Source organism: Halichoerus grypus, chromosome X, assembly GCF_964656455.1.
Source record: "Halichoerus grypus chromosome X, mHalGry1.hap1.1, whole genome shotgun sequence".
Lineage (NCBI taxonomy): Eukaryota > Metazoa > Chordata > Mammalia > Carnivora > Phocidae > Halichoerus > Halichoerus grypus.
The window spans coordinates 129,506,914-129,532,355 of record NC_135727.1 but is presented as its reverse complement, the minus strand read 5'-3'; the positions used below and the strand labels follow the sequence as shown (position 1 = coordinate 129,532,355).

General features: G+C 38.0%; 1 long non-coding RNA gene across 1 annotated transcript in view; it reads right to left on the bottom strand.

The window, feature by feature from the left end:
* The window catches only part of LOC144380578 (uncharacterized), a 533,150-nt gene that overhangs the window by 75,106 nt on the left and 432,602 nt on the right, over nt 1-25,442 (bottom strand). The window contains exon 5 of the long non-coding RNA XR_013444781.1: nt 14,412-14,529. This is a non-coding gene — a long non-coding RNA (uncharacterized LOC144380578). The remainder of the gene's footprint in view (nt 1-14,411; nt 14,530-25,442) is intronic.

Sequence of the window (25,442 nt, the reverse complement as noted above, 5' to 3'; positions counted from 1 at the left end):
GTGTGAAGCAACGCCAGATCATGAAAAATTCATAATAAACTCCACCTTTGAAACTGTACACATTGGAGGTCTAATCCAGGAAGTCAGAAATATTTACCAACCATCAAAAAGAATCCTACTAATCATCAAGTAAATCTAGAGTTGTGGCAATTTTATACATATCCGGCTAATCATAATTATCCCTATCCTTTATCTAATTAATAACATTGCCATACAGAAAAAGGAAATTGTGTTTTTCTGATCAACAAATGAGGAATCTCTTTTATCCTAGAAAATGTTGTTGGTTCACAGAAAAATGCTAATAATTAAAGTTGGGCATTTTTGAAATACCTTAGTGACTATAATTTTTATAATAAATTTGACTTTCATGTTATTGATAAAACAAGCATAATATGTTAAACAGCTCATTAGCCTAAATGACAAGCAATTTAGCAAATATTTACTTAGTGCATTGTACGTGCCAAGCATTTGAGTTAGCATTGAAAAATCAGCAGGATTCTGTCATATTTTAACCTAAGATTATCTCAAATTTCTTCTGGGTTTTCATGATCTAAGAGAATTAATGACCAGATTTTGCCTAACAGTCATTATGAAGCCAATCCTAAAAATCTAGTTTAAACCACCCTTTTGAAGGAGCTGAAACTCATGGGAAGTTTAACTGGCTATTCCTAAAAAAAATAAACTGGTCTTGGGAAAGTATCCCTCTCACTTAGGTGGGATGGAAAATAGAGCAGATTGTGATCACTTAAAACATCCGACTGTACAAATGGCATGCCAGCTTAAAGAATGGAATAGAATCACTTCTTTGGGCCAACAAACCCACAGAATTAGACAGGTCACTTTGCTGAAGGTCTACAACCCACTAATTGTTCTGGAAGTTCATGATTGAGGGCAAGAAGGTCTTTGACGCACGGTATTCCTTTCTTTTTAGGCATGTGAATGTGTGAGCATGTTGGAAACAGAGAGGAAGAAAGACAGAGACAGAGAGACAGAGACACAGAGAGATAGACATAAATTTTTATTTACAAAATAATCACCTTTATTCACTTGGAAAGTATTTCTGGACATCCATAGACATTCAAATTAAAGCTTAGCTCTAAAAAATGTGGTTTAGGTTGTATTGCTGCTCATCAGGCAAAAAGAGAAAAGCAAAGTATAATTTTTAGCTAACATTCATTAATCAAATATTATACTTTAAAAATACAGTATAGGGAAACATAAGATATACAAGATAAGACTAAAACTGATGTTTATTCAAATGAAGATAAACATGAGCTATGCAGTTGGTTAAGAAAAATCAGTAAAACTATATAACCTAGTCTAAAGAAATATATATACACACACACATGATGATCAAAATGGTGGAAAGAATAATTCTAAAATTTCACATATATGCAATATATGCCAGTAAATAAGTACGTGTCATTTGGTAAAGAAATGCAATGAAAAAAAATTACCAGTTAAAGATAAGACATTTAAGAGCTTCCCAGACAACAAAAACTCAAGGAGTTTGTCATCATTAAGCCAGTCCTGCAAGAAATATTAAAGGGGACTGGTGGGGTGGAGAGGAGAAACCCAAAGTGACAGTGTGAAGGCAAGAAACCCAAAGCAGTAACAATGAATATTTCTATAAAAATCAGTCAAGAAACTCACAAACAAAAAGGATGTAAGATATAATAACATACCTAAAACATGGAGAGAAGAATGGGTTGAAACTTAAACAACCATCTACTTAATATAGACTGCTATTTGCAGAAGATATTATATACAAACTTAACTGTAACCATATATCAATAAATCATATAACCAATAAACATGGAAAGAATAAAAAAAAAAGAATTCTGAATATATCAATAAAGAAAATCAGCAAAACATGAAAGAGAGGAAGACAGGAAAGAATCAGAGAAAATCTCCAGAAACAACCACAAAATAAGTAATAAAATACAAAAAATACATATCTATCAATAATTACTTTGAATGTAAATGGACTAAATGCTCCAATCAAAAGACATAAGATGCCAGAATGGATGGAAAAAACAAGACCCCTCTATATGCTGCCTACCTGAGACTCACTTTAGACTTGCATATTGAAAGTGAGGAGATGGAGGAACATTTGTCTTGCAAATGGACGTCAAAAGAAAGCTGGAGTAGCAATACTTATACTGGAAAAACTAGACTTTAAAACAAAGACTCTAACAAGAGGCAAAGAAGGCCACCATATCATAATAAAGGGGACAATCTAACAAGAAGATATAACAATTATAAATATTTATGCACCCAACATGGAAGCACCCAAATATATAAAACAATTACTAACAAACATAAAGAAACACATTGACGATAATACAATAATAGTAGGGGACTTCAATACCCCACTTACAGCAATGGACAGATCATCTAAGTAGAAGATCAACAAGGAAACAATGGGTTTGAATGACACACTGGGCAGGAAGGACTTAACAGATATATTCAGAACATTCCATCCTAAAACAAAAGAATACTTTCATTTCAAATATACATGGAACATTCTCCAAAATAGATCACATAACAGGTCACAAGTCAGGCCTCAACAAATACTAAAAGACTGAAGTCCTATGGTGCATCTTTTCTGGCCACAACACTATGAAACCTGAAGTCAATCACAAGAAAAAATCTGGAAAGACCACAAATGTTTGGAGGTTAAACAACATGCTACTAAACAATGAATGGGCCAACCAGGAAATCAAGAGAATTTGAAAACTACATGGAAACAAATGAGAATGAAAGCACAATGGTCCAAAACCTTTAGGATGAAGCAAAGTGGTCCTAAGAGGCAAGTATATAGCAATACAGGCCCTACCTCAAGAAGCAAGACAAATCTCAAATAAACCACCTAACCTTACAACTAATGGAGCTGGAAAAAGAACAACAAAGCCTAAAGCCAGCAGAAGGAAGGAAATAATAAAGATTACAGTAGAAACAAAGGATGCAGAAACTAAAAATAACAACAAAAAACAAAAATAAAAAAAAAAAACAATAGAGCAGACAACAAAACCAGGAGCTGGTTCTTTGAAAAAAAAAAAAATGATAAAATTTATAAAGCTCTAGCAAATGTATCAAGAAAAAGAGAGAGAGGATTCAAATAAATAAAATCACAAATGAGAAGACAGATACAACAAACACTACAAATACAAATTATAAGAGAATATTATAAAAAATAATATGCCAACAAACTGGACAACCTGGAAGAAATGGGTACATTCCTAGAAACACATAAATCACTAAAACTGAAATGGGAAGAAACAGAAAACTGAAATGGGAAGAAACAGAAACAGACTGATTACCAGGAAAGAAACTGAACTACTAACCAAAGAACTCCCAACAAACAAAATCCAGGGCCAGATGGCTTCACAGGTGAATTTTACCAAACATTTAAAGAGTTAATATGTATTCTTCTCAAACTATTAAAAAAACAGAAAAGGAAGAAAACTTCCAAGTTGATTCTATGAGGCCAGTATTACCCTTATACCAAACCAGATAAACATCCCAGTAAAAGAGAACTACAGGCCAAAATCCCTTATGAACATGGATACAAAAATTCTCAACGAAATACTAGCAAATCAAATCCAACAATACAGTAAAAAAAATCATTCACCACGATCAAGTGGGATTTATTCCTGGGATGCACCAAAATATTGCTAGAATTGCTACAGCAATTCAGCAAAGTCGCAGGGTATAAAATCAACATACGGAAATCTGTTGCATTTCTATACACCAATAATGAAGCAGCAAAAAGAACCCCAAAATGAAATACTCTGCCATATATCTAACAAAACTTCTACTAGAAGAACTATATGAGGAAAACTAAAAAAATTCTGATTAAGAAAATTAGGAGAATATAATACATGGAGAGATATGCCATGTTCATGGATAGGAAGACTCAGTATTGTCAAGATGGCTATTCTTCCCAACTTGGTCTGTTGAGATTCAATGCAATCCTTATAAAAATTCCAGCAAGTTCTCTTCTGCACATTATAAACTGACTTTAAAGTTTATATGACTAACAAATAAAATTTATACACCCTGCCCAGACACGTTACATTTCTAAATGTTTCCTTCCTTCCTTCTTTTCTTTTTTCTTCCAAAAATAAACCACATATCGGTGTTTGTTTTTTTTTTTCAATAGGAAAACATCTTTCCCCAAATGTATCCATGGATTTCTCTCATACTTAATTGTAGACTCTGTTGCTGAAAGTTCATGTCCTCATAGAGACCCCTGTTTATCTTATAATAAAATTTAAGCAACTGTAAATCTCTACACCAAGGGTTGGCAAACTATTTCTATAATGGTCAGATAGTAGGTATTTTAGGCATGATGGGTCAGGCAGTCTCTGCCACCATTAAAAAAAAAACATTTGTAGCACTTCACTGAGGTTTAATTTACACACACCACATTCTCATCTGTTGTAAGGCACAATTCAATGATTGTTGGTAAATCTATACAGTCGTGCAAACCCATTTTCTAACACTTATATCACTTCCAACAGTAGCCTTGCCCCCATGTGTGGTCAAGACCATAGCCCAGGTAAGTACTCAACTACTTATTTCTAGAAAAGTGATTTTTCTAGAAATTTTGGATAAAAGAATCATACAATATGTAGCCTTTTGTGTCCGGCTTCTTTCACTTAGCATCATGTTTTTAAGGCTCCTCCAGTTGTAACATTGTATCAGATTGTGTATTCCTTTCAATTACAGAATACAATTCCATTAGATGATGGAGCACATTGTCTTTATTCACCCAGGGATGGGCATGCGGATTGCTCCCAACTTCTAGCTATTATGAATAATGTTGCTATGAACATTGGTCAAAGTGTACAAATACCTAGTTAAATAAGTTCAGGGGATCTAGAGCTGTGTGGTCATCATTGTTAACAATACTGTATGATACACTTTTACAGTTGTAAAAAGAGTAGATATTAAATGTTCTCAACACACACACACACACACACACACACACACGGTAATTATGTGATGTATGGAGAGGTTAGCTAATCCTACCCTGGTCATTATGTTGCATTATATATATATATTGCATTGCAATTATAATATATATATATATATATATATATATATATATATATATATATATACATATACTGCATTATATTGCAATATATAAGTGTATCAAGTCAACACATTGACATGCTTTAACATGTCAATTATATCACAAACCTTAACTAACTCTGTTGAGTCAGTGCAAAAGCATCGATGGACAATATATAAATGAATGAGCACAAATGAGCTCCAGTAAAGCTTCACTGACAAAAAAAAAAAAAATGAGTGGTGGGCCCTAATTTTCTGGTCCCTTGTTTTCCTAAAATGTCTGGAGCTAGGGAAACCTGCCATCATACCATGTGTTTATTGGTTTATTGCCTGACCCCTGACATGACCTTCAGCTCCATGTGGACAGAGCATTGTTTCGTTTGCTGCTATCTTCCCTGTGACTTGCTGGCTCTTCACACATAGCCCGCACGTCAAATAAATATTTGTCCAAAACATGCTTGAATTTATAATTGAACACATGAAATCCCAAAGCACAATTAATAGCCAGGAATCAGGTCTACACCATTAGAACTGGATTCGACATTCATGAAACCAGTACTCTGAAGATAAAGCATCAACAGCAACAAAATATAATTCTTGTTTACAAGCTATCATTTCCCAAGGATTTAGAATCATTCCATAAAATCCAACCTGTTCACTATGTTTCCTTCTCTGATGTAAAGATCACAACTGTTAATTTTCCAAAATTACTCTACGGCATTCTTTTTTTTTTTAAGATTTATTTATTTATTTGAGAGGGGCGGGTAGAGGGAGAGGAAGAGAATCTTAAGCAGGATTTGCACTCCGGGGCTCGATCCCACAACCCTGAGATCATGACCTGAGCCCAAATCAAGAGTCGGCCGCTAAACTGATTGCACCACCTAGGTGCCCCTAGGGCACTCTTATAAATCATTCATATTTTCAGAATATCTTCAGAAAAAAATAATAAAGATGTTGATTTTTTGCTAGGAATAAGGAACTCTAGTGCCAGTCGATTTACATGACATTTTCTAGGAAGTTAGAGGAGATTTTACCATTCCCCTACTCTCTAATACAGTTAATATGGGCACATTAAACTCCTACTTACTCCCAAGAGAAAATTACTTCTCAAGAATACATTCCAACTACCAGATGCAGAAATTCTCTTTCAGAAATATACCCGTGACAAAGCAGCAATGTTCTTGCCATTTCAAGTAGTTTTTGAAAACTCAGTTCAGACCCTAAAATGACTGACTCATGGCTAAAATAAATGCAATAAAATTCAATTGAATTAATCTCAAAATTACACCCTGAAGGGAAAATAAGGCTACATTAGAATAAGTACATGTTGCAAAGTAGACAACTTCTAGTAAAGAGGTGTAATTTATAATCGGTATCAAATTGTTTCTATGGTATTTTTAAAGTTCAAGGTTACAAGTAAGATTCTATGTAAGCAGTTCTAACGCTCCATACTTTCTAATCCCTGCTACCATACTGATAATTCATGGTGATATTCAGAATAAAGGTCTTCCTTTTGAAGTATAAATAGGTTGGTCCTGTAATTATCATTCATCCTGGGACATATTTGTGGGTGGAAGGGAATAGTTACAATTATATGGGGACAGGCACCATATTCCAAGCATTTCCTAAGTAAAAGTAAATTGTCCTCAATTTAGTACATTCTGAAAATAAAAATAACCTTGCATTTACATAAAATAATGCCACCAGCTTAATGGTGAGAAATTAAGAAAAAAAAAAAAAACACCTCTTGAAGGTCTTGAAGGGTTGTGTACCCACTGTTGAGTTAGTAACATAATTTGTTCATAAACAATGAGTAAAAAAAGCAAACAAAAATCATTGATCATCATCTATGTGCCAGGATTGCTGAGGAGCTGTGGCCATTCTTTCGACGAATGTTTATAATGTGTCATTCAGGTCACCTGCAAAGCCACATTTAGGGAGAAAGAAATGAATCTCAGGTGTTCCCTAGTCCCTTGTTTAGGAATGCTGGTGCCTGCGGGAACCCATCACACCTTGAAAAATATAGATGGAAGGGTGTTAAAGAATTTGGATCTGTCCTCCTCTAACTTTGGATTCACTTTGGGCAAAATGAATTTATTTATTTATTTATTTTTAAAGATTTTATTTATTTGACAGAGAGAGACAGAGCGAGGGATGGAACACAAGCAGGGGGAGTGGGAGAGGGAGAAGCAGGCTTCCCGCCGAGCAGGGAGCCCGATGCGGGGCTCGATCCCAGGACCCCGGGATCATGACCTGAGCCGAAGGCAGATGCTTAAAGACTGAGCCACCCAGGCGCCCCGGGCAAAATGAATTTAAGCTACTCCTGTGATATCCAAATGTCTATGTCCCGGATACTTGTAAACAAAGGTCCAGATCTCAGTATGGAATTGTAGGCTGGAAATACACATTTGCAATGATTGGGGTGGATGGGTTTGACAATGTGTGTATATGCACTTATACATACATGTAAACTGCACACATCTATATACACAGATTTAAATGATGTCATTACGCATCTGTGTATACAATATGTAATTGATTCATATGGACTTATGCACATGTTATCTATATATGTACACATATATTATTATATATCCATATATATTAATTCCATCTTTTACATATGCATAATTACATAATTTTATATATACATATCTTATGAATGATTATAAAGATCTACAAATCTCTGTATCATCTATTATGTATCTATCATGTTGATCTACCTCTACCATCTATTTGTCATTTATCATCTATCTATTATACCTATCTATCATATGTATCCTATATCACATGTCTGTTCTATCTACCATCTGTCATATCTATGTGTAATCTATCCATCTATCTACCATCTGTCATATCTATCTATCCATCTATCTACTATCTATCTATCATCTGTCATATCTATCTACTATCTATCATATCTATCATCTGTCATATCTATTTATCATCTGTCATATCTATCTATCATCTATTTATCTATCATCTGTCATATCTATCATCTATTTATCTATCATCTGTCGTATCTATCAATCCACCATCTATCTATCCATCTATCATCTGCCATATCTATCTGTCCACCTATCCATCTATCTATTCATCTATCATCTATTTATCTATCATCTATCATATCTATCCATCTATCTACCATCTATCATATCTATCTATCATCTGTCATATCTATCCATCTATCTACCATCTGCTATATCTATCTACCATCTGTCATATCTATCTACTATCTATTGTCTATCTATCATCTGTCATATCTATCTTCTATCTATCATATCTATCATCTATCTATCATCTGTAACTTGTATCCATCTATCTATCATCTGTCATATCTACCTATTATCTGTCATATCTATCATCTGTCATATCTATCTACTATCTATCATCTATTTATCTATCATCTGTCATATCTATTAATCCACCATCTCTCTATCCATCTATCATCTGGCATATCTATCATCTGTCAAATCTATCTATCTACTATCTATCTCCCTATTTATCGATCATCTGTCATATATATCTACCTACCATCTATCTACCCATCTATCATCTGGCATATCTATCTATTAACTGTCTATACTGATATCTATCTATAATTATGTAATTTTGACCAGCAACATAAAGAAGACCAACTGCAAAAGTAGGACAGAGGCCCAGTTATGCGGTTCTTGAAAGCCCCTTAAATCATTTAGATCAGAAGGGACACCTCTAATGGAAGCAGAAAACATGTTGTCTAAGTAAGAGAGATGCTAGTGGTGTATTGAGAGACTCCAAGGATACCGTCTGTTACAATAACACGCAGAGAATAGACTGTCCTCAAACATTTGTTTCCACTGAGGTAGTGAGTGCTGAGGAGCGCTCAGTTGGAAGAATAACTGTGACAATCTTTATCTAAACAATAACTTTTCCTCTCTCAGACTGAGATAATCCGCCCCCTGCCACCTGGTCCTCTCAAACAGTGGGATTCATTGGTTCCCGAAAAGCCAAGGACAGACGTTTCTTAAAAAAAAAATAAACAAGCCTTCAGTTTGAAAAATATAAAAATGACAAATAGCACTGTTAATAAAGTCTAATCTGATGGGGCTTCCTCAGACCTTGCTGAATTTCCTTTTTTGTCAGGTCATTTTCTTGATAGGGTAGCATTGTTCACCCTCTGAAAGTAACTGTAATTGTGCACATCTTTCTAAGCAAGGAAGCGCAATGTAAGAATGCGGGTGGTGTCCAAACCCACAGGGTTTCTAGATCTCTCAGCTACTGAGGGTTTGGAAGGTGTGCCCATGGATAGTGACCACAATTTGATCTTGTTACTAGATCACCTAGATGTGGTAAGAGCCATCCACCAAGGGAGGTTGATCAAACGGAAGGAAGCTTTATCGTGCAATGCCCAAGTCATGCTGTGGGGAAGAGCTAAGAAATATCTCAGAAAATATCACCGAGTACCTGAGCTAGGTCTGGACATGCTCCTAACGTGGACACGGCATTTGTACGTAAACAGAGAAGAGAAAATACCTCTGTCTCTTTATTGCCTCACACTTTCCAATGACAGGTTCTACCCGATGAGCTCTTCATAGCAAGTAGCAGACAGAGGTCACGTTATCATGACTACCACATTCTACTTTATATCACTAATGCTATCATCATCATCATCGTCATCATGAGCATCATCATTCCTTCAAAAGTCTATCACAAAGTGTGCTAGGACAAAGCATTCCCCCAACTGAAAGGAGAGTTCATCTGTGGTCAGCAGAATAATGACCCCCCCAAAATATCGACTTATTTCAACACGTCGCCATAGACATAAGGTAACAAAAAACTTCAGCTTTTGCTCATAGATTTGCAACATACCCAAGACAACAGACTGATATATACAATAACCATACACAAGTCTGTATTTTATTCTCTAGCAAACACGGGTGGCTCCATAGAAAATTAGGCAAAATATATGAATAGACTGGGTTTTTTTCTCCCCTATGGAGAATGATGAATCAGTAAATGACAAGATCCTCAAAGTCACTGCTAAATTAGAAAATTGCAAATTAAAATAAAAGTGAATTTGATTGCATAAGTGTCAGTTTGTCAAGAATTAACGTGTCACAACACTTGATAATGGCAAGCCCTGTGGGGAGCTGACAATCCTCACTCACTTCTGATGGGAGTGTGTGTTTTAATAACTGAAAAAGAAGGTGTCTTGATCCATAAGGTTGAAAATGAGCACAACCCCTTAATCTGCATGTCTGCTTTCCATATATTCCTTGAGACTCTAGTGTATGTGTTCAAGGAGAAATGAGACAGGTTATCTGCTATAGTTTTGCATGAAATAAAAAATGAAATGCATTTAAAAAAACCCACAAACACTTGAAATGCATGAAAAAAAATAAAACACAAACACTTGCAGAAAACCCGAAAAGGACCAAAATGCCCATCAATAGAAGAAGGTTATGTATTATGTATTCCCATAAATACAGCACTGAATGCATCTTTAAAAATATAAACTATATCTACATGAAGTCACATGAATATTTGTCAAAAATAAATGATTATCTTGGAGAACTATATGCGTAACAGGATATATTATTTATAGATTTTACTTTAATTTTTTTTCTTAAGATTCTATTTTTAAGTAATCCCTATGTCCAATGTGGGGCTTGAACTCACAACCTCAAGATCAAGAGTTGCACGCTCCACCAACTGAGCCCGCCAGGCACCCCTTATAGCCTTATAGATGTAAAATGACACAATTTACTAAAATTATTATGGATATGCTCACATTTAGGAGAATTTTAAAAAATGCCAGGTTGGGGCACCTGGCTGGCAACTCTTGATCTCAGGGTCGTGAGTTCAAGCCCCACATGGGGTCCATGGAGAGAACTCAACAAAACAAAATAAACCCCCAAAACAAAAGTATTTTTTCTTTAAAGGCAGGGTTCTTCAAACTTAAGATAAGGATTCCTTCTGTGAGGCAAGAGATAGACAAAGCTCTTGGAAATATTCAAATAGTTCTAAAAAATCTACTAAAAGGGACACCTGGGGTGGCTCAGTCAGTTAAGCATCTGCCTTGGGCTCAGGTCATGATCTCGGGGTCCTGGAATCCAGCCCCACATCAGGCTCCCTGCTCAGCAGGGAGTCTGCTTCTCCCTCTCCTTCTGTGCTTTCCCTCGCTCTCTCTCAAACAAATAAAATCTTTTTAAAAAGAATGTAAATTAAATGCACAATAAAATACAAATATTTCCTGGATGTACTTTATTTTTAAAGATTTTATTTATTTATTTGACAGAGAGAGACACAGCGAGGGAGGGAACACAAGCAGGGGGAGTGGGAGAGGGAGAAGCAGACTCCCCGCTGAGCAAGGAGCCCGCTGCGGGGCTCGATCCCAGGACCCTGGGACGATGACCTGAGCCAAAGGCAGACGCTTAATGACTGAGCCACCCAGGCACCCCCTGGATGAACCATTTTTTTAAAAAGTCCCAGAAAGCTGGTGATAGACATGGTGGGAAGGTCATTCAAACACATTATGTGACGTTTTCCTTCCATTGGAGTCCAAGGTCTTGAGGGCATGGGGCCATGTGTACGCACTGTATTTTATCAACAGCACCGAACGCATTTGGCCTTTGCTCACCTGTTCCCTGCTTCCCTCTAAGGCCGGGCTGCCGATGGAGGAGAGAGGTAAGCAGTGGATGCTGGCTGAGAGCCTGTATTTGGAGGTGAACCTCTGGGCAAATGAACATGGGGTGCCATGTTCTCCCTTCCATCATCACAACCACATGTACCAGCGATGACTCACCTCCATTTATCGATTCAACGTAGAATAAAAATCCCCGAGACCTTAACTCTAAGCCACTGGTTTCAAGCGAGCTTTCCACCACAGTTGCGCATGGCATGACTACATCACACAACCGTTAGGTTTGGTTTCCACGCCCTCTGATCCCTTATGAGTACAGTTCTGTCCTGGACGAGGCGTGAATGGCAGGATTTCTACCCCTGGAGGTGGTGGGATCTACCTCCAATGCTGTTCCACAATCTTATCTGCATGTCTAACAACCGGAGCGTGGTAGAAATTCAACAAATATGTGATGACAGAGCCAATGGAAGCCAAGTTTAGATGAAAGCCTATGCATAGATGGGACGCCATTGTATTCAGCTGCTCTGAATGGCTTGAGGTCCAGAAGCCGCGGGGTAGAAACTTTTATAAGTTGGCAAAAAGAACAAACAGCTAGCAAGACCACAGACAATGGGAATTCCTTGTACGATATTCTGGACCCCTACGTATGTGTCTGTCTAGCGCTCAGGAAAATGAGCATAAAATGATCACTTCCTAGATCCGTAGCTGGGCAGGGGAAGGCTGGTTGTCTCGAGTGTGGTCCAAGAGAGAAATCTACCAAGCAACCTAGGAATTTTTTTTTTTTCCGTTTGCGTGACAGAATGTTTCAAACACACACACGCACGCACAACATACTTCAAGGAAAAATGCAACACACAGTTGACTCTCTACAGAAATGAAGGTGCAGGAGAGTTCAATGAAGAACTGAGGCAGACATTCATGAGTGTTTCCTGCCATTGACAGATCATCTGTCAACAAGGGAATAATCAACCTAAATAAAAGAAAATCAATAGCCACAGCAACAACGGGGCATGCGGATGGGTGTGGAAAATCAAAGAGGCGTAACAGAAAGCACAGAGGATTTTCATGTGGTCAGAGACAGTCCCGGACAAAGGAGCGCCCAGTTCATAGTGACAGGCATTTGTGTCCAGGTCATGAGTCTACCCCATAATCGACCTGTAGCTACTGAGTGCTGACTCTCTGTGAGTCTCAGGCTGTATGTGGGAAGAGTGCCCACCTCTGACAATGACCAGGATAATCCAGGGACAAGATGCATGGCGTGAGTCTCATGACACCAAAGCAGAGCTGTTTCCCTCTTACGTACAGACATCCTGTGTTCTTACCTGTACACATACCTTCGTTCTCCCCCCTCGCCCTTTTAAAGTATCTTCGGTTGACAGCGGGACAATTCAAGTGTAAATACGAATATAGAAACTCTCCATGTATCAGTACTTTACGACCAATTAGCATCATAACCACGTGAACAAGTATCAGAAAGAATGGCCGCTCATAGTTTTTTAACCCCAGAAAGCATGCAGAACGTTGATACGTCTATTCCATACTGACTTAATAACCCTTCTCAATCCCACGACACTGTATCCATGCTCAAGGGCCAACCAAAAAACATTGGGATTCTTCCCATCCGTGCGTCAGATTTTAATAATAAACCTGTATAGCCACAAAAGATCTATACTTTGTACGCTCTACGTAAATACTGTGGAGCCATTTGGGCAACTTTTTACTGGGTACATTTTACATTTATCAAGGTTCGTATCACAGACCGTAGCTCAGTGTCTTAGCCGCTAATTGTATTCTGGTCTCGGGGAGCATCTCCATTGCTTTCGCTCTTTGTTAGATCAGCACACTCATCATGATGGAATGCCACTCTATTTTTCTATGCCTTTGGTGCCAATGAGCGAGACTCTCTGTAGGTTATATATGTAGAACGAGAACAGCAGCATATTCCAGTATAAGCGATCCAGTTTCGATCGCAGGAGACGTGTGTGTGTTGGGGATAAGTCCCACGCCACTGGGAGATGCAAAGGGAACCACGCCATCATGTCTCCATGGCAGAGAGTGGGGGTCTCAGCAGATTCCCCAAATGGGAGACTTCTGGGCTCTGGAAAACCAAGGTGAGACAGCCGGGGAGGGTATTGCAGGTGAAAAGTATTGCAGGGGATGCTAAGGACTTTTTTGGGACATCGCTCCAGGGTTACCGTAGTGCTGCTCTTGTTGGTAACCTTGATTATTTGATGAATTATGGTCTGTGCGGCGTTGCCTCTGTAAAGTTATTATTTATCCGTTTGCAATTACTATGTATCTGTGGGAGATATCTTGAGACCATGAAAATATTGTCTTTTTCCTCAACTCTGCCCAATAATTTCACCATCTATTGGGGGATATTGGGTATAATAATTATTGCTGTGGTAGTTTGGGTAATGCTGATTTTATATTAGCCTCATCCCTTCCATAGCTGTTAAGAGAAACTCTTCTCTAAGGTAGAGCTGTCCCTGCTCAACCATTTCTTCATTAAATTATAGCCTATGGCGGCATGAACTCCATTGATTTCCATGTTACCCCATGGGTTATCATTCAGTAGCCGTGTTATTTTGTTGTCCGTTTTCCCACCTTTTGATACGAAAAGCTCCTTCAGTTTGACGATGGTGTCCTTCCAACAAAACATCAGACAGATGCACATTGAGAGATACTCTAGAAAACAACTTACCATTATTCTTCACAAGTATACAGGTCACGAAAGATCAGGAAAGACGTAGGACCTTCCCCACACAGGTGGAGAGTAAGCAGCCATGACAAGTAGGTAACATGGGATCCCACATTGGATCCTGGAACAGGAAAAAAAAAAATACATTAAGAAAATGTTATTTGGGTCCCTCGGTGGCTCAGTTGGTTGAGCGTCTTGATCTCAGGGATGTGACTTCAAGCCCCATGTTGTGCTCCATCCTGGGCATGGAGCCTACTTAAAAAAAAAAGTGGTATTTGCATTATGTGTTTAGCTTAGTAATAGACAGCATTGTCCGAAAGTTAATTTCTTACTTTTGATCAATGTATCATGATTACACAGATGTCAGTGTTGGAGGACGTGGGTTGAAGCCAAGATCCCACGACCCCATCAACCTGTCCAAATCAACACGTCCAGACTCTGTTTCACCAATCTGCTAGGAGCAATTTCTGAGATTTGTTTATCTTTGTGGTGATCTATGTTTTCTATCTTTGCACCAATAACTGGGTTGATATTTTAAATTAAATCATACGGATCTTGCTGAAGAGTATTGGAAATTAAAATCTACTCAAAATGTTGGCTCTTCCAACCACATACAAATATTGTGACACTGTGTGGTGAACTATTCTCACAGCTTAAATAGCAAACATTTTCACTAACAAAGTGAACCCCCCTGAAAAAAATTTGCAAATATTTTAAATTAGGAAAAAAAAAATCAAGAAACTTTGAATTCTCAAAAAAAAAAAAAAAGAAAGAAAGAAACTTTGAATTCTCAATGCACTCAAACACAAATACTCAAATACACCCTGGAAAATGTATTTCATGAATGCGTTGTATCATGAAGCTCTTTGAATTCAGATTTATAGGATCACGTGGCAAATGTCTCTTTGCCTTCGTTTTATAGTGATCCGCATTCTCTCGTGGTAAGAACTGTTGGGATTTGTCTCAATTCATGCAGAGGTGACAGGAATGTATTTGGTCTCTGGGCACTTCAAAGATGGGAATGGTCAGTTCCTGCTTCTCCTGTTTTCAGAATTCAGGACAGCAGCCACCAGGCAAGAAAAGGAAATATTTGAAGAAATTGCACTGGACACCTGGGTGTCCTTGGGAAGTGTGGGACCCTGTTCATTTCCTGCTTCAATCCACTATTCCAAACACCTGTACTTGTCATGTTTCCTTCCCAATACAGCTGTTCCAAAAGGAAAGAAAATTCAAGACTGTCCCCTTCGTTTTGATTCTTTATTGCACGTGTTCTTGGTTTCTTGCTATGCCTTTGGAGTATCCCCTCTTTCCATTATTGTAATTTTTATTGCACGGGATGAAATCAAATAGTTGATTACAGAAGCTGCTTTCTTTTCTGCACATGGGACTTGGTTAAGGATTAAGCATCTATTTATTTATCCAGTATGGTCAACGTCAAAAACACTTGCAGACCTGCCTGCTACAAGGTCTGCTCTTGAGGAGTGTGGGGGATGTAACCGACCAGTGTTCAGGAACTTAAGGCAGGATGCAAACACTTACAGGGTCAACACAAGTGACAATTTAAGGGAAGTTGATCAAAACAGCCCTAATAAAATGGAGCACCATTAGTACAAGTTACCGAGTCTCAAAAGTGTTACGAGTATGATTTAAAGGAATGCGTTCGTTATCATGCAACCTGTCGCGCAAGTTAGTGAATTTAACGTTCAGACAATGAGATGATGCACAACAGCTCAGCAACGGGGTTGGGCATCACAAAAAGGAACAGAAATAATGTGTGACGGACACAGGTGGGGTAGAAAGTGAAGACAGGTGCACAAGAACGTGGGTAAGAGGTTGTGAATTCGTTTTTTCCTCGGCATGCCCTGGGGCTGGGCTCCTGGCCAGGAACACCTTGAAAAACTGATCTATTTAGATTCAGACTTTCCTGTTTTCTGTTCCTATTTATTAGAGATGGCTGTGGGGCTTCTCAAGTGCCTTTTATCACCTGGGAATTAACTCAGAGAATAGTTTGAGGCCATATAACATTAAATCAGTGCCATCGCCTGAATGAAATATGACCAGGATTCTTAATTCCTGATACTCACGGCAGGCAAAAATTGGGAGACAAGAGAGAAGTGTACACATGTCCCAAGCCTCATCTTCCCACTGTAAGAACCTGATGTTCGGGTTATTCCTTGTATCAAACCTTTTTTTTTCCCCCTCACACACGTGGCTACACAAAGGAAAACACATTCTGCTTTCTACATCCAAAACCAGTTGGAAATGATGCTCCCTAAATTTTGTTCTCCTCCCCCAACAGGACAGACTTGATTCCTCCGTTCTCTGGTTATTTGCTGATTTTTGCAGGAGTCGGGAGTTCTTAGTTTCCACCCAGGTGTGAACACAGCAGTGGACAGACCATCTGGAAATCAGGGACCCTGGGTTTATTCCTGGTTCTGAATCCAGCGGGATTCAAGGAATCTCAAGGAATTCAAGGATTCAAGGAATCTCCCCAGGGGAATGAAGTGCTCAGGTTAGCATTCTTAGTAAGGATGTTCACCGGCACATCCTATCTGGGAGACTCCGTAATTGTAAGAAGATTCGGGCAAGCCATTAATCAATGACAGAAGTACACGTGTCCGATGTGGTCCACCTCCTAGACATGTCTAACTCACTCTCCTTTATCTTCTTCTCCTTGTAGATAAGGTTTTGCCAACTGCAATATTACCTAGTTATTTCTAGGCTACTAAAATTTACTCTGGAATGAAAGGGAACACAATCTCCATGCAGGACAATATTTTTTATGTGTAGTAGAGGTGGGGAAACTTTCCTGCTAATGTGGGGCGTATTTTCACCAAATGGTGTTTTTATTCTTTAAACAAATATTTACTTTCCTCTTAGCAAAGTTTCATAAAACATGGCCCTACGTTTTATGGAAATATTGACCCTTGACGGTGAAAAATCTGAACCTAAATAAAGCTAAATTTGTTGACAGGTACTTCTGAGATGTTTTATCTTGGGACACATGATGAAGACAGACCACACTCAGTTTTCCCACTGAATTCCCAAAATGAAATGCATACTTTCTTATAAATTTTAACACTTTTTTGAAATGATAGATTGCCTAACTGCAAATAAAAACATTTTGTGTTTTGATGGTCAGGAGGGACATATTGTAAATTAAAAGAACTGACAGGAAGCCTGGACCAGCAAGTAAAGAAATACCTTGCAGATGGCTCAAAATCTTCTTACATACGTATAAAATTGTGTGCAAACTAACTTTAATTTGCCTGGATCAATACATGACAGATTCTGCGATTTCAGGGAGACAGTCATGATGACAAGCACTTCTGTCTTTTTAGCCAGAGGCTTTAACAATTCATTTCTTCATTACTACCTTTCTCCGAAGCCAGATTGAAAAGAAACCTAATGTTCCCTGAATTCTAAATTAGACTGTGGAAAGCGTCTACCCAATATCAGTTTGGGTAGATGGTGACATGGGTGGGTGGGGACATACGTCTTCCAAACTGTCCGTCATCCCAGAAGAGACTCCATCTGTGTTCAGCCTGAGTGTTACTAACAGAGATGGGCTGCAAAATACTTCAGCATAAGAGCCAGATAAAAATGCACTGTCTCACTCAAAGTGGATTTCTTCCAGGAAAGGGAGGAAGACATTTATCCCCATCCTGCAAAGTTTCTTTATACCATTTCGCTATCTTTAACATTAGGATTTCAGAAATTCTCCAGGACCCCTAAGATTTCTCTTCCTATCCCTCCAAATTACAAAGTCACTTGTAACAACGTTCTTTTATAGAGATTTGCTTGAGCGCCTTATTTTGGTGTGTGATTTGGCTTCCCCACCACATTCCCCCCAAAAGTCTCCTCATTCGTGTGCTTTTTTTTTTTTTCTGTTGCAGTGAGAAGCTCTGCTTCCGGACTGCTCCTCAACCTTCCTGCCAATCAAACTTCCCACTCCCCGGGAGGTTAGAACCCAGGAGACAGACTCTTTGAAGGCATGTGGTTTCTTGATTTTTTCGGGTGAAATCTAACCGCAGGAGGACTTGGCTATTGGGCTGACATCCAAGGAGGATGGCCAACAGGTCTACCTGATGCTCATCTGCAAACCTTCAATGCACCTGGGGAGCTAGCCTGGGCCTGGCCTGAATTCAGCTTCTCTTGGTCACTTTCCTTCACTCCGTCTCCGTCACTTTCTAGACAGTGAGTGGGCATTGCAGGGAACCCGAGAGTTAGGAGGGCGGCAAAGGCATCCTGCCTCCTGTTGGCCGCCACCGAATGGCGGAAGGTTCCAGAAGCTTCCTAGAGCACTCCCTCACACAGGCTCAGGGGCACCAGCCACGGCAGCAATGGTGTGTCCGTGGAGTCCTGCCTGAGCCACCTTCATGAATTAGCCCAGTCCTGCTGAGGACAGCCTCTTCCTCTGGACATTACCCCAGGCGCCCCAGGGGCCCGTGTGCTTTTTCCAGGTCTGGAGCATCTCTCTATCCACCTGCCGTATCGAACCCCGACTGAAGCACACAGTGAGATCTGTGTGGCCCTGATTGCATCCTGACTAATGCGTCTGACCGCAGGTCAGCAGACCAGGTGGGCCAAGGGCATAAACAAGTATTAGACACATATCAGTGAAGATAGTTTATGGTACATTATATTATGCTATATATTATATATTTATATTATATACATTTATTGTGTTAGATTGTATCTATCATATATTATGTAATATTTAATATATACCTATATATCAAATATTAGATTACATGTATTATATTTATATATTAGATATTTATATTATGTATTTACACATTACATATTTATGTCTATTACAAATATTATGTAGCTTTATTTATGTATTTATGAAATAGATTATATCTATATTATATAGCTTTATTTATATATTTATATGATATATTTATGTATTTATATATTACATTATACTTTAATAAGATTTATATGCTATATATTTATTATACATATTTATATATATTTTATACATATTTATATTACATTTTATACATGTGTGTATTATATGTATTCATATTATATAGTTTATATATTTATTATATATTTACGTATTTTATGTATTTACTTATATATAATACACATTTATAAATATATATATATGCTATAAACTGCAACTCAATAATTTTTTTTTAGGTATCTCTGCACCCACATGGGACTCAAACTCACAACCCTGATATCAAGATTCACATGCTCCTCCAGCTGAGCCAGCCAGGTGCCCCTAATTTTGTCTTTTTTAAAAGATTATTCAGGGGCACCTGGCTGGCTCAGTCGTTAAGCGTCTGCCTTCGGCTCAGGTCATGATCCCAGGGTCCTGGAATTGAGCCCCGCATCGGGCTCCCTGCTCCGTGGGAAGCCTGCTTCTCCCTCTCCCACTTCCTCCTGCTTGTGTTCCCTCTCTCACTGTCTCACTGTTTCTCTCTCTGTCAAAAATAAAATCTTTAAAAAATAATAAAAATAAATAAAAAGATTATTCATATGCTGGTTAACTGAACATAATAAAAAAATAAATAAAAATAAAAATTTTAGTTATAATAAATTTAATACACAAGAGGACTATAAAAAATGAAAAGATTTTTCATGCTTATTCCATTTTGGAGGATAACAATATTTCAAAGAAGAATGTTGGATGACTTTACATAATTTTAAGACAGACTTTACAATGAGACAAACCTAGGGGCCCCTAGGTGGCTCAGTTGGTTGAGCATCTGACTCTTGATCTCAGCTCAGGTCTTGATCTCAGGGTCGTGAGTTCAAGTCCCAGGTTGGGCTCCATTCTGGGCGTGGAACCTACTTAAAAAAAAATGAGACAAATCCATATAGTAGTGTTTGCCCAGAGAGATCAGATATGGACCCAGCCATACATGGTATATTTCCTTCCCATAAAGGAATTAATTACTAATTAAAAGTTAATTCTCCATGAACCAAACCATGTGTATGGAGAAAAAAAGTCTTTTAAACAAGTAATAAAGGAACAACTTGATATACTTAGGAGGAAATGTGTGAAGCAACTGTCCATATTACATCAGTGGGAAAGCCAAATATACGCACGTATAGAAAAATAGATTTAAATGTGGATATAGGTAGATCTTTACTAAGAGGTACTCACCAACATGAATCAATGAATTCTATTGTTACCACCCAACTGAATTACTTGTGTCCACTTTAAAATTACACATTTTCTGAGTCTATATATTTAAATAATGTTGAATATAATGCTTCTATCAAAAAAAAGCAGAGACTTGTAACCCACACACAGTTTAACTACACATTGTATTAAAATGCAACTTTTGTTTGGGCAGGAAAACTTCACTTTCTTTTTTTTTGAAAACTTCACTTTTTTTTTTTTAATTTTATTTATTTATTTGAGAGAGAGAGACAGCACAGGCACGGGGAGTGGCAGAGGGAGAGGGAGAAGCAGGCTCCTTGCTCAGCAGGGAGCCCGATGCGGGGCTCGATCCCGGGACCCCGGGATCATGACCTGAGCCGAAGGCAGACGCTTAACGACTGAGCCACCCAGGCGCCCCTGAAAACTTCACTTTTAATCGCTGTATTTGAGTGATTCTTCTTAGGCATACAGTATAAGATTTTTGGCTGCATGAACAAATATATGAATACTTCATCACATACTTTCCCTTGTTTATTCCATATATTGAACCAGAGAAATCCCAAAGGGCAAATCTAAATCTGTTTCTATATCTATCTATATAGTATTTACATATACATATAATTTATATATAAACAAAAATATAAATAATATTTTATATATTTATACAAATAAAAATATATAAAATATTTCTATATTTAACTTAAACATTATATAAATATAATTTATATTAAAATATATTATGTTATATTATATATTATATAAGTTTATGTATAATGTATATGTAAATATGTATATTTATATATAAATTTATTTATAAATAAAATACTACTTATAAATAATATTATGTTTAAATATCTATATATAAATATTACTTATATATTTAATTTATATAATGTATGTAAAATTTTATATAAATAAATAATATATAGATTTATGTACATGAATAAAGAAGTGATAGGTCATGGGAGTGCACGTTGGACATTTCCTAAGAACTGATTTTATTCTATTACAGACGCTGGTCCTCAGTCACGAAGATTCAGAAACCCGAGTTTGTAAATGCAGAGTAAAGCCATCATTACAGAAGAAGAAAATTCAAAATGACTGAGATGAGCAAGAGTGATACACAATGTTAGGATGCCAAAATATGAATTTGTAATGCCTGCCTCTCGCTGAAAGTTGAGTATTAAAAGTAGTACATGGTCCATGAGTAGGCAGATTTCAGTGGCTAGCAAAATGATAATCTGACTTTTCTTCCTTCATAAACACAGAGTTGGGTAGGTGAAAGAAATTCTCTTACGAGCTCTGATTCCGATCATCTCGTGGAGTCTCCTGCAGAATGTGGGGTTTGGTAAATGGGCCTGTGACGTGTGACATGGTTATGCTGACGGATTCTGTGTTCTTTGCCTATTTCGTGCAGGTCTTCTTTCTGATGGGCACAGAACACCCCTAGGCAGGTTAATACGCCAAATCTAGTGACAGATAGAAACAGGATCATCCACTGCATTTAATGGGAGGTCATATTTTCATGTTCTTTCGTGATTCTCAGGTCTCGTTTCTGGAGGACAACCTTTTCCCCCCATCTGAGTTTCCTAAGTACTTGGGGGAAAATCTCACTCCTCAATCCGTGGAGCAGCTCCAGCTTGTAAAATGGCCTCATGCATATCCCTGACATTTGTGCATTTAAACTGTTTTTATTCAGTTCTCCGTCTAAATTGTTGACGAATCTGGTTGTGCTCTGTTAAGCAGATGACACATTTTAGTTGTATATGAAACGACCCTCATATTCATTTGTAGTGGAGGAGTTGTTAGGCACTTTATGATCCTTCTGGATGTAAGATATAATAAAACTGGAGGTCATTATCATTATGAGGATCATCTTCTCTTTTTGGAATGGCTCACGGCATTCCGAATTTGTAAGCAATCCTTGTAACCTTCCCTCCAACCACAAAGTCAAGTACCCATCCAAGGGTCCAAGTCAACACACCATTAGGAAAAAACTCTTGTGCTATTTAACTCGATCAACAGGATAGAAAACTTGCAGGCATCATCACATGTATGCTATTACACATATTTTAATCAGGTGCGAAGATTAAAAGGATCCGTGCTGGGGAAAGGTTATGTTTTGCTGTCTGCTGATGTTAGAAGAGCAAACATCCACTTGTCTGAGATGGGGACAAAAGGGAGTAGGGGCGCCTTCCGTGATAGAGCCCAGGTTGCTGTCACCTGAGGTGATCACTGGGACCAAAGAAATACCTTTGCAAGAAAACCTACATCGTTCTGCAAGACCAAGAATAGGGAAAACTTGGAAGATGCTGTCTTTCATCAAGACCTGCGGTTAGGGAAAGGGAACAGGGATCTCAAACATAGTACCTTGGGGAAAGAGTCTCTGCTGGTGACCCAGGTGCAAGACGAGGGTCTACAGGGTTGGGAAAGAGCTATTTTGAGAGGAGTTTTTGGTAGACACAGAAGGATTTATATTCAGGTCTTGGTGTCTAGGGATGCTGACTGGGGGTCTGTGCCTCCCAGAATAATAATGAAGCCACAACCTATCAGTCTAAATTGAGTATATACTTCAAGTAGCACAGAGACAATTGCTGAACGCATGGATCAAAATCCACTTTCTTTGCCATTTGTCATTTGCAAGAACATGACCTTCGTTTTCTTTTTCTTCTTTTTTTAAAAACAGATTTTTTTTTAGAGCATCTTTAGGTTCATGGCAAAATTGAGGGGGAGGTAGAAGGATTTCCCAAACACCCCCTGCTTGCACTCATGCAGAGTCTTTCCCATTGTCAGCATTCCCACCAGAGGGTGCATTTATTACAACCGATAAACCTCCATCAACACGTCATCATCACCCAAGGTCCGTCATTTCCATTAGGTTTCACTCTTGGCGTTGTTGAGTTTGGACGAATGCATAATGGTGTGTATCCACCATCGTAGCACCCCAGAGACCTTTTCTTTAAAAGCTGTGAAGAGTTTTCACAGAGAAGACTTAATAGCAAAATACAGAGCTTCATGCTGATGGATCTCATGACACTGAGCAATCATTGGAAAGGAAGGGAAAGATCTCTATGTTCCTTCAAAAATGGTGAAGTGAGTCATGCATATTAAACAGGTTATTATAAAACCTCCCATTTTGTGGATAGTTGATCCATCAATTTTAGAGAAGTTAAAAATTGCTCAAGTTGGTGTCTTTAATTTCATTATTTCTGTTTATAAGGGGCACAGCCACCATGTTGGTCAAACCTCTCAAGAATGTAATGGGACGCCTGGGTGGCTCAGCCGGTTAAGCGTCTGCCTTCGGCTCAGGTCATGACCCCCAGGGTCCTGGAATCGAGTCCCACATCAGGCCCCTTGCTCAGAAAGGGGCCTGCTTCTCCCTCTTTGCTCTCCCTGCTTGTAGTCTCTCCCTCTCTCTGACAAATAAATAAACAAAATCTTAAAAAAAATGTAATGGTCTATCTCTACTCCCACATTTTCCTAAGTGCCATATAGTGTTTCTATACTAATAGTCAAATGCTATATAGTATTTCTTACCTAAAAAGTAATAGATGCTTTCTAACATCTGTTATTTATATCCTGATGGTCTAGCCTAGATTTTGTAGTTGTTACTTGGTGCCTAGAATCCTGTTTTATACTTACTACTGCTCCCTGAGATTTAAATATGGGGGGGATTAAAATTGCTGCCTTGGGGATTTGTCCAAAATGCTAATGGAAGTTCATCTATTTAGGGATTTTTGCACCCTGAGCTATAAAGGTTGAAAAGTTAACCCAATCCTTGACCTAGGGATGGCTCAGCTCCAAAATTCTAACTCTAAACAATTCCTCCTCTCAACTGTCTTTAAGAAATTCAACCAGAGGGCAAAATTATTAAGAAGGATGAAAACATCAGAGATTTGCCGGAAGAAGCTGTGACTACATCACCATAGACCTTTTGCCTTATAAGCATCTTGATAGTTGGACAGTTGTAAAAACAGAGCAAAGGAAATACAAAATAAGTCATTAAGAATAGTACAGAACACAGCTATCCCTTATAAAAATAAACCAAGCCAACATAAAGGTCAGTTGATGTGGTCCTAAAAGTGAGATTTTCATGAATTTCTGGTAAAAGGCCAAAATTAGGTTCTCTTTCATTTTTTGTGTTTCTTTCATAAGTACTTCATATATATATATACATACATACATATATATATTTCTATATCACATATAGATACATATATAGAGAAACAGACAGAAGTACTCCAATGAGAGAAACACAGACAGAGAGAAACCATCACAAATCATGATCCAGCTAAATGTTCTGCTTGCTTTGAAACCTATGAATCCCTGATACTCTGAAAGGACTTTACAATTTACTTATTTATTTCAGTTTGTGCTGATTTCATAACCTGTGTGTCCGACGAGTTAGTTTTTAACTTTATGGGGCACAACTCCTGTCTTAGATTTAAACGTGTAGATGATGAGTATTTCCAAAGGACTACTGGTGTTGGGTCATTCCTCAGATCAAAAGGTGGCATTATGGGTATGTGTACTTACAGAATCTATCAGCACAACCCAATGCTTTTCACTAACACTGGAGTCTTATCATAGTAATTAATTTATAGTCTTGCAAATCTCTGTTGAACTTGCTTCTGGATCTGTGAATAATCTAACTATGCACAGATTATTTCCCTTGCTAAATTTGCTTATAATTTACTTGCAATCACTTCTACAATACAAGACACACAATATTCTATGTATTCTACGGACCGCTTGTTATTTAAACGGTCCAAAATTCCTTTCTACATAGGCTCATGCATAAACATATTAATCAGCACATCGATATGTGAGCTAATAATATGTTTATATGTATCATGTTATGCTATATATCAACATAATACGGCAATACCGTAAATAGGTTAACATACATA